Raw genomic sequence first — 11,216 nt, 5'->3', positions numbered from 1 at the left:
TTTTTTTTATTTTTTGTTGACACGATAATTTCTATTCTATTCTATATCTAATCTTCAATCTTGATATCTTGTTAGTTGGTTAGAATAAATGATGTACTGCTAAATATACTAGGATAACCATAAATGATAAAACTAGTTCTTCTACTGTTCTTCTAATTGTAGAGGAAGATTATTTGCTTGGTTTACATGAACTATGGAAACACGGCTTTTCCAACTTACACATTCCATTTTGCTATTGGAAGCACAACTAGTTATCTGTAATAAATAAATAAATAAATTCTTAGACTAAGATGTGTAGCAATTGAATTGCAAATGCAGGCACAACTAGGCAGGAGTTTGCACAGTATTCTGTTATACTAAAATTTAAAGAAAATGAAATCTAAAAAATGGAAATGTTATAGGATTTTAGGCGTTCAAAATGTCCAAAACTCGCTATACATACGGAGTCTCATTTATTAGCGAAACTAAGAATATAATCCTGTTAAAAACCAGTTTCTGGAAGTCCTCAAGCAGCTTTCATGGTTTTCTCAACGTCAATCACGAATCTGTACTTAACATCAGCTTTTTCAACGCTCAATCGCAGTGTTCACATAATCAATCGGGATGATCTCTATCTCTGGTATTACTCCGTGCTTTGCTGCAAAATCTATCATCTCTTGTGTCTCCTTTAGCCCGCCAATGCTACTGCCTCCTATCAGCTTCCTTCCTATTTTTATAAAAGAAATACCCAATTATTATTTTGTTGTACATTTACATAAGAAATTCTGACAATGCACTGTAATTCAACTCTCGTGTCTATATCAGTTTTGATTTCATGGTTGATGTCTACTTAATTATGTGGAAAAAAAAAAAACAAAAGGTATCGAAAGGAAGTAATATTAGACAATTGCCTTGAAGCAGGGGAGATGCCCGCACTCCGAGTGGCTTTTCTGGCACACCAACCATGATAAGTTTCTCGTGAGGCTTGATTATATCGAGCAATGGCACAAGAGGGTGAACTGCAGAGACCGTATCAAGAATGCCATCCGGTTGCTTCTACTGTGGAAAGTAGAACGACCTCTCCACCGTAGGCCGAAGAAGTATTGACAAGGCAACTCAGCGTGGATAGGGCTGTCAACGGGCCGGGTCCGGGCCGGAATTCATATTCCGGACCCGGATCCGGATTACTATGCCGGATCCGGATCCGACCCGTTTACCCGACGGGTCTTTTATTCTATGTTCCGAATCCGGATCCGGCGGGTCCGGATCCGGATCCGGGTCTACCCGAACAAATTTACCAAAATTTATAATTTCTAATAAAAATGAGAAAAAAATATATTTGTAAACTAATTTCTAACTAATGCAAAGAAAAAATCAAATAAGAAAAGAAATCAAATTAACTTTATTAAAATACATCACCCTAATCAAATTATATTGATAAATATATATTTTTTAAATTATTAATTCATTTATATCCGGATCCGGGTCTAATACGGGTCGGAATACTATATTCCGTATCCGACCCGTTTTTTGTTTGACAAAACGGATCCGGATCCGGATCCGGGAAACGGAATTAAATCCCTATCCATACCCGCAATAATTTCACGGATCCGGTCCGGATCCGGGTCTAGACCCGACCCGTTGACAGGCCTAAGCGTGGACATCTTTCACGTGTCAATTGGGGCCCAATTGAAATAAGGCAACTGGCTGTAGGGTTGGCTTAATAAACCTGCCTTGATAATGGATGGAACCCGAAAATCCTGAGTGAATTAACGACTTTTTTTTGCGTCAAAACCTGAGTTTTGTTATTACTAACAAGCTGCTTAACATACTAGTCGTGTTTTCAGAATTACGATCCCAAGCTTAATGAAAAAGATTTCAGAGGAAGAAGATATTTTTCATTAGGCATCCATCAAGGGATATATACTTACAGCACAAACCTCCCATCTCGCTACTGATAGCTACTGATCTTATTTGAATACAAATACAGCTAAGGATAAAACCTAACTGATAAGGATATCTAAGGATATCTATTTACCAATTCAAACTGATAACGAACTCAGTTACAACGATATACATTATCTATAATACCCTCCCTCAAGTTGGAGCGTCAGGATCACGAACGCCCAATTTGCGAAGAAGAAACTCAAACTGAGCTCGACCCAAAGCTTTGATTAGAATGTCTGCTAATTGGTCATGGTTTCGAACATAAACTGTTTTGATCATACCTTTCTGTAGTTTATCACGAACAAAATGGCAATCAACTTCGATATGTTTGGTGCGTTCATGAAAGACAGGATTCGCAGCTATATGCATTGCGGCTTGGCTATCACAAAATACTCCAGCAGATTGATCATGATGCACGCCCAAAGACAATAACAAACCTTTTAGCCATTTCAATTCACAAACCGTTGCAGCCAAAGAGCGATATTCTGCTTCAGCAGAGGAGCGAGAAACCGTATGTTGTTTCTTGGTCTTCCATGAAATCGGAGAGTTCCCAAGAAAGATGGAATAACCTGTAAGTGATCTCCGAGTTAATGGACAACCTCCCCAATCCGAATCGTAATAAGCTTTCAGTTCAAGATTGCAATCAATTTTGAGTAAAATGCCTTGTCCTAGACTACCTTTCAAGTATCGGACTATGCGCAAGGCTGCCTCCCAATGCTCTTTCCGTGGCTGTTGCATAAATTGTGCCAAAATATGCACACCATAGGACAATTCAGGCCGAGTTAAGCTCAAGTAAATCAATCGTCTCACCAGCCTTCGGTATTGTTCAGGGTCCTACAGCAAATCACCCTTAGCGAGATGATGATTTTGCTCCATAGGAAACTTCGAAGGTTTAGCACCCAACAATCCTGCTTCATGAACGATATCTAAAGCATATTTTCGCTGACACAAGAAAATCCCTTCAGCATTTCGAGCTACTTCAACACCCAAAAAATACTTCAAAACACCTAAATCTTTCATGTGAAAACACTGGCGCAAGTATGATTTGAATTCATTGATCAAATGCGTTTTGTTTCCAGTTACAATAAGGTCATCCACATACACTAACACAGCCAACTGTATCCCATCTCGCATCAAAGTAAACAAGGAATAATCAGACTGTGACTGAAGAAAACCATACCGTTTTAGAGCTTCAGCCAATTTTGCAAACCAACAACATGGTGCTTGTCGTAAACCGTAAAGTGACTTTCTCAAGCGACACACCTTCCCCGGCTGGTCAGTGTGAAATCCAGGAGGTAGCTTCATGTAAACCTCTTCGGCTAAGTCTCCATGGAGAAAAGTATTATGAACATCCATTTGATGAAGTCCCCATCCTTTAGCTGCTGCCACAGAGAGAAATGTGCAGACCGTAACCATTTTTGCTACTGGTGCAAAGGTTTCGTTGTAGTCGATCCCTTCAACTTGGTTGTTGCCAAGAATTACCAATCGTGCCTTGTATCGTTCAATGGTCCCATCAGAATTATACTTAATTTTGTACACCCATTTGCTTCCTATTGCTTTCTTCCCTGGTGGTAAGTCAACGAGAGTCTATGTGCCATTTTGTTTGAGTGCATCAATCTCTTTTTGCATAGCTTCTCTCCATCGGACAACTTTAACTACTTGATGATAAAATCTTGGCTTAATATTGGTTGTGATGGCTGCCAAGAAAGCTTGATGACATGGTGAGAATTTCGTGTAATCAACATATTGAGTTAAGTCATAGGACATACCTGAGAATGATGATGGTTTGGCTGAACTTGCAGAGGGGCTTTCACTTTGAACTGCATAAGTCACACAATCCTTCAGCCTTGTAGAAACTTTCTTGGAGCGAAGTCCACGTCCAAGTGCTGTCACACCTTCTACTGTCTCTACGTTCTCCATTCGAGGTTCAATTGTTGTACCTCCCTCCCTTACGTCGGCATTGTCATTCTGCACACAATCTAAATGCTCATGAGTTTCACGAACATGATCAAGCTGCTCCTTTTCCTTGTCTCTTGTCTGACCACTTACCTCTTCTTCAAGGTAATCATCTATTTGAGATGATATTGAATTATGCTTACAGGTTTGAACATGATCAGGTGCGTGGTCAGCTGCAAATGGAAACTCATCTTCACAAAATACAACATCCCGAGACACAAAATACTTTCTTGTTTCTAAATCATACAACCGCCAACCTTTCTGTCCAAACGGATAACCCACAAAGATACATTTACGGCTTCGAGGAGAAAATTTATCCTTCTCACGATTCAAGTTCTTTGCATAACACAAGCAACCAAATGTACGAATTGACCGATAATCAGGCAAGTGACCATATAGCATTTCATAAGGTGTTTTTCCTCCCAGTAATTGAGAAGGGGTACGATTAATTAGATATCCAACAGTTAACACACATTCTCCCCAAAATCTGATTGGTAAGTTGGCCTGAAATCGCAAAGTTCTAGCCACATTCAGTATATGTCGATGCTTTCTTTCCACTCGTCCATTCTGTTGGAGCGTTCCCACACATGAAGTTTGATGTATTATCCCTTTGTCAAAAAAATATTCCTTCAAACTAATGAACTCACTGCCATTATCACTTCTAACTATCTTAACATTCTTATCAAATTGTCGTTGAACCATAGCAACAAAATTTGGCAAAATATTTCCAACTTCAGTTTTATCTATCTTCAAATATATCCACACACATCTCGAAAAATCATCAACAATCGTAAGAAAATAAGATGCATTACAAGAACTAGAGACTCGATATGGTCCCCACAAGTCACAATGAATCAATTCAAATGTTTCACTAGCTCTAATATCACTGGAACAAAATACTTCTCTCGTTTGCTTAGCTTTAAAACAAGCATCACAAGTTTTATTTGAACCTAATTGAATCTTAATTCCAGAAATTAAACCTATGACCTTTGAAGACGGGTGCTCCATTCTCCGATGCCAAAGATCACATGAATCCAACATCCGAGTTTGAAGTGCTTGGACTGGCGTCTCCTTCTTGAAGTAATAAAGCCCCTTGCATCGTTCACCCGCTCCAATCACCATCCTCGAAGTGCGGTCCTATATCAAACAAAGCTTATCAGTAAACAACACATTACATTTTGAGTCATCAACCAATTGTGATACTGAGATTAAATTGCAATGTAATCCTGAAGCATGAAGAACATTGTCTAATTGAATATTTTGTCCCATCCGAATCGATCCTTTTTGCAATGCCAGCATCTGTTCTCCATTAGGCAAGCCAATTGGACAGCCTAATATCTGGTTCAAACTAGATAGACAGCTCGAATTTCCTGTCATATGCTGTGTAGCGCCGGAATCAATTATCCAGATAAAGTTTTCCTTACCAGTCATCTTCTCATTATTCCCTGATTCTGAGTTGCAAGCGTTCAACAGACTCATAACTGCTGCCCATTATTCATTTGTTAGTCCTTTAGGAGTAGCAAAATCCTTTGTTATAGCAGTGGATTCTTCAATTACTAGAGCTGCATTAACTCGTGCCCCATTTCGTCCTCTTCCTGACATCTTGCCACGTCCTCTGTCTCTAGTCTGTCTTCCTCGACCCGAACCAGACATTTTAGGTCGATCACCCCACCAATCGGGATATCCAATCAGCTGAAAACATCCCTCAGCATCATGCCCTTCGCGATTGCAGTGTTTACAAACGGCACTTCTATCCTTGATTCCTATTTTGGCCTGAACCACAAAGCTAGCCGCTTCGTTGTTGATCTCTTTTTCCTTGGAAATATTTCGAACCCATTCTTCTTGGCACATCAAGGAATACGCCTTGCTCACACTAGGCAATGGAGTGGTGCTGAAAATGTTTGATCTCACTGTTCTATATGCATCGTCTAACCCCATCAAAAATTGATGAAGTTTTTCTTCTTCTCGTTTCTTTGTTATTTCAGTTGCTACATTACACGTACAACCCCCACACTTGCACGCAGACATCATAATTCGCCAGTTCTTCCCACAATCGCTTCAATTTAGCATAGTAACTCATAAGGGTGAGTCCTTGCTGTTTACAATTTGCTAACTCTGTCTTCAGTTGCTGCACTCGTGCACCATCAGTCACTGAGAAACATTCTTTAATGTCTTCCCACAAATTCTTTGCAATCTCCCTGTGTGTCAAAGTAGATCGCACCATTGGCTCAATCGTGTTCATCATCCACGATATGAGCATGGAATTCACTGTCCACCAGTCTTCTAATTCATCAGAATCTTCATCTGGCTGTGCTATGGTTCCATCAATGAATCTGAATTTCTTCTTGGCTCTGAGAGCAGTTCGGATTGCTCTAGCCCATTCATCATAATTATCCTCTTTTAATTGTACCTGGGTGATTATATTTTCAGGATTATCATTGGCATACAAGGTGTATGGCGACGCTATTTTCTTTCCATCTCCTTCCATGTTTTTTTCAGTTGACAGAGGTTTCTTGCTCTGATACCATGAAAAAGATTTCAGAGGAAGAAGATATTTTTCATTAGGCATCCGTCAGGGGATATATACATATAGCACAAACCTCCCATCTCACTACTGATAGCTACTGATCTTATTTGAATACAAATACAGCTAAGGATAAAGCCTAACTGATAAGGATATCTAAGGATATCTATATACCAATTCAAACTGATAACGAACTCAGTTACAACGATATACATTATCTCCAATACTTAACATGCCATGTTGGTACCAAATGGGTTATGGTTATGAAATTGGTTTCTTGTTAATTATTATTACAAGAAATACTTACCATTAGAAAAGATTTAATTCTTGCGTACTGAATAATAAATGTTTTTAGTGCAAATAGTAAAAATAAATATGAATGTCAGATTTTACTTTGTAGGAAAAACATGCCATATTTTACTTTTTAATGGCAAAAATAAATATGAATTTGATCATTTATTTAATTATAAATGGAATCTAAATTTTTTGCCTATAAAAAAATGGCCATATGTAAATCACATGATTGATTCAGGATAAAATGTAGTCGAAAACCTAGGTTGAGAAGAAATTTTAAAAACTTAATTTTGTAAGGGACGTAAAGTTACTATTTTAAAAGTGAATGACGAAAAAATTCATTTAACAAAATGTGATAACATTTTGAACGATTTTTTTCATATTTTCATATATGAATGTCAGATTAATTTTTAGGACAAAAATGCCAGATTTTACTTTTTTAATGGCAAAAATAAATATGAATTTGATCATTTATTTAATTATAAATGAGATCTAACTTTTTTGCCTATAATAAAATGACCATGTGTAAGTGGTCACATGATTGATTCAAAATAAAAAGTAGTCGTTTCAAATGGCGAAAAAATTCATTTAACAAAATGTGAATAACATTTTGAACAATTTTTTCATATTTTTATATATATATTGTGGATAATTAATAGTCTTAATTCCCTTTTACATTCTAATTACAAGCACTGTACAAGTTACTATTGAATATACGATATTAATTTCAATATGCATGCATGGTATCTCAAAAGTCAATTACTTTCTTTAAAAATCATACAAAGGTTAAAAGGTTATAAAATTATACGCTTCCATACTGTGAATTTCATCTCTGCATTTTGGATTATCTTTTGGTTATTTGTGATTATTTATGTAGCAGAATAATTCATTAATGTAATTACTCAATTGAAAAACTTCATGTATCAAATGTGAAGATTGTGTATATGCACCAACTATTCTTTTTCTTTTTTGCGTAATCCTAGATAGTTGGGATAGCCATCACATTTACAAATTATAAGAATACTATTTTTTCTTAAAGAAAAAGAAAAATGTTGGTTAAATTATATTAAAAATAATTAAAAAGGGTAAATGCAATAAAGAAAAATCGCTTTTGAACTAATGAACAGATTAAAAAAAATTGGATAAATTACTTTAAACAAAATGGAAAAAAAAAAGAAGAAGGGACAACAAATGTGAAGATTGTAGATACATTTTAGTATAATAGAATACTTAGTGAATGTAGGTGCATTGTTATCCATACTATATATAAAGTTTGAGGAAGGGATTTGGGGTTAACATTTTATTAACTTTTTTTTATCCTTATAAAAACTACTTTTACTTTAACTATCTATAACTACTCATCACTACTTTTACTTCTAACTATTTAAGTATATGTTTTCAACATAACTACCCCTAAATATTATAACTACTAATATAAATTGTTTTATAAAAATTATTTAAAAGATTAAAGTTTGTTTCAATAATAAAAATTTTATTTAAAATATATGATCATAAATATTATCACTTTTTTTATTGCACGCACATTAGATGTGCATTTGAACACGGGATTGTAAATGCTACAAATGTTAGTGCATGATAAGTTGAACACGGGATTGTAATTAACATTTATCTAGATATCATTGCTTGCTTATTTCAATGTATTTGCTATCATTAGATAATCCATATCAATATCCATATCACAACAAAATCTTTAAATTTAGCACTTACTTTTAAGAGTAAACTTTGATTTTTACTATAGTTTGGTTATCCTTATCATTATATAATGTTAATATATTAAAAAGTCTCAAATTTTGACACTATATTACTAGTCAAATTTGTGATTTATAGTTTGTTATGTCCAGTACAACTAGTTGGAAAGTTAAAACTTAAGTTGATAACATATAGTTATTTCAATAATTGAAACGTTCAATCCTTGAAACATTTGTATTATGTGATTTATCTTTATGAGTATTTTATCTACAATCTCAATTCTAGTTTATTGGAGCACTATGTTAATTATATTTATGATTACTTATCTACAAATTCGATATCAATTTGAAAGTCGCCATGTTACGTATAAGATTATTTATCTAGTTTCTAAATTTAAATTAAAATCTACCAGATTAATTATGTCACGATTCTGGTTTCTTGAAGCACTATGTTAATTATGTTTCTAATAATTCATCTATAATTTTGATTCCAGTTTAAAAGCCATTATCTGTGGAATATATAGAGTTGCAGGGATTGTAGTTAGTGTAAACTTTTTATGTCATTTTTTAAACTTTCAATTTTATCCTTAAAGAAAAACTAATTTTTGCTAATGTTTAATCAAATTTTGCCAATATAACTACTCGTAGCTACTAAATTACAATAACCTTATAAACCAAAATTCTTTAATAAATTTATAATAAATGTATTTACATAAAAATAAATTTTATATAAAATTTCAATTATTTATGTATATAATTACTCATCTATGTCAACTACCAATTAAATTTAAACCGTCATAACACTTTTGTCAAGTAAGCATTTACAAATTTAGATTGAAATACACATGGCTTCATTTTCATGTATCCCAAGGATTATTGCATCTGACCAATTTTTCCAAATCTTCCCGCTCTTTGCAGCTTGTTTCCTGCTAATTAGGCATGGGGAGCTACTCCCGAATTAATGATAATTTTTTAATACATACAAATGCCCGCAACTTGTTTCCCGCCAATCAGGCATAGGGAGCTACTCCGGAATTAATGATAATTTTTGGATGCATACAAATGTCCATAAGTTGCGGAGGGGCACACATGTTATTTCTCTTAAAAGTACAATGGACCTTGTGAAACTTCTTCTACCAGGTTCCGGTCACTACTTTTAATAGTCCTAATTTCCTTTGCTCTTCCCACCGAGCATAGGCAAGTCAGCTTTTCACCACAGATGAAACCCAGATGCTAAGCCATATTAATTATACAAAGGACACGAGAATCGAAACTGTTAATCTACCAGTTTAGCTACAAAAGGCAATTGAAAAATCACGAGACGCTGACATAACAGACGTAGACATTTTTTTTTTTTTTTTTTTTTTTGTCAACACAGGGGTGTCCGGGTCAAGACCCGAAGGCGGCCCGACTAATCCCCTGCGCCTGGAGTACAGCGCCACCCCAACCGCACCCAGGCGTTAGGTAGACATTAGCATGATTAAAACATAAGAGGTGAACTATCTTTTACTTTATATATATATATATATATATATATATGTCGCATAGGATTGTGTGTCGTATAGAGTATTATTTTCTTAATTTAATTCTGCCTTCCTGCATCTGGTCCTGGTCGCTGCTAACCAAAAAATTATCAGCTCCAAGTTTCTCGATAGCTTCCTTCTTTTTGTTAATATTGGTGCTGATAACAGTGACTTTAGTCCCAAATGCCTTGGCCATTTTCACAGCAACATGTCCTAGCCCACCTAAACCAACAATACCGATGTGCATTCCAGGTTTGTCAAGTCCGTAATATCTCAAGGGGCTGTAAGTTGTGATTCCAGCACATAGAAGAGGGGCACCGGCATCCATAGGAAGATTCTCCGGCCAGCGAACTACAAAATGCTCGTCACAAACCATCATATTGGAGTAGCCACCATAGGTGATGGTTCCATCAGTGTTTTTGGCACCTACGTTAGTACTAGTCCAGAGCAATAGTTCTCCAAATTGTTATTGCAGCTATCGCATTTCCGACATGATTGAACCAAGCATCCCACGCCTACTTTATCCCCGACCTTGAAATTCTTCACGTTTTTACCAACCTCTGTTACAACGACCACAATTTCGTGCCTGCATCAATTTGTTTGATAAAGAACCACAAATGAAGAGATTAATGCAGTTTTTATGTGCTTCTTAGTTCATTGTTAACTTTGACGTATGGTAATTGGTGTTTCACCCGGCCCCCGGGTATCATGGGGTAGCTACTCATGCCCCATTGATTCTTGATTATGTGAACATCCGAATGACATAATCCGCAGTACATAACTTTGAACTGTACATCATTATCTCCAGTAGCCCTGCACCGAACAATCCCAGTCTATTAAAGTTCTATTACCACCAAATACACGTCAACAAATGAACATGTTCTAGTAGGTCATGTGAAATCCCAGCAAGCACTGCATTAATAGTAATATTACCTTCGTGAAAACTTGAAAGGGGAAAGAGAACCGGAATGGTCCCTTGCGGCCCATCCGAAGGCTTTGATTGGGTGCTCGGTCTCTGGCGATTTGGCCATTTTCTTTGGTATCTACTTCCTTATTGTTTAGATTCTTTACTACGCCAAGATAGAGGTTTTCTGCACAAATGTATTGGCAAAGACTGAGGTAGGTACTAGTACTACAAGTATATCATCATGCGGTGGGAAGGTAACAATAATCCGTTTGTGGAGGAAGACAGATTCAAACGCGACACCTTTTCCTCTCACAATGATACACATTGTTGTATGACAGAATTGCTGGGATTAAGTGGAATAGAACTTTAATGTAGGA

The 11,216-nt window shown here is 36.1% G+C and overlaps 1 pseudogene; it reads right to left on the bottom strand.

The window, feature by feature from the left end:
* Positions 1 to 505: 505 nt before the first annotated feature.
* LOC113700502 (8-hydroxygeraniol dehydrogenase-like) lies at positions 506 to 10,963 on the bottom strand (annotated as a pseudogene).
* Positions 10,964 to 11,216: the final 253 nt, after the last annotated feature.

This window comes from Coffea arabica, chromosome 7e, assembly GCF_036785885.1.
Source record: "Coffea arabica cultivar ET-39 chromosome 7e, Coffea Arabica ET-39 HiFi, whole genome shotgun sequence".
NCBI lineage: Eukaryota > Viridiplantae > Streptophyta > Magnoliopsida > Gentianales > Rubiaceae > Coffea > Coffea arabica.
This window is presented reverse-complemented; position numbering and strand designations above follow the sequence as displayed.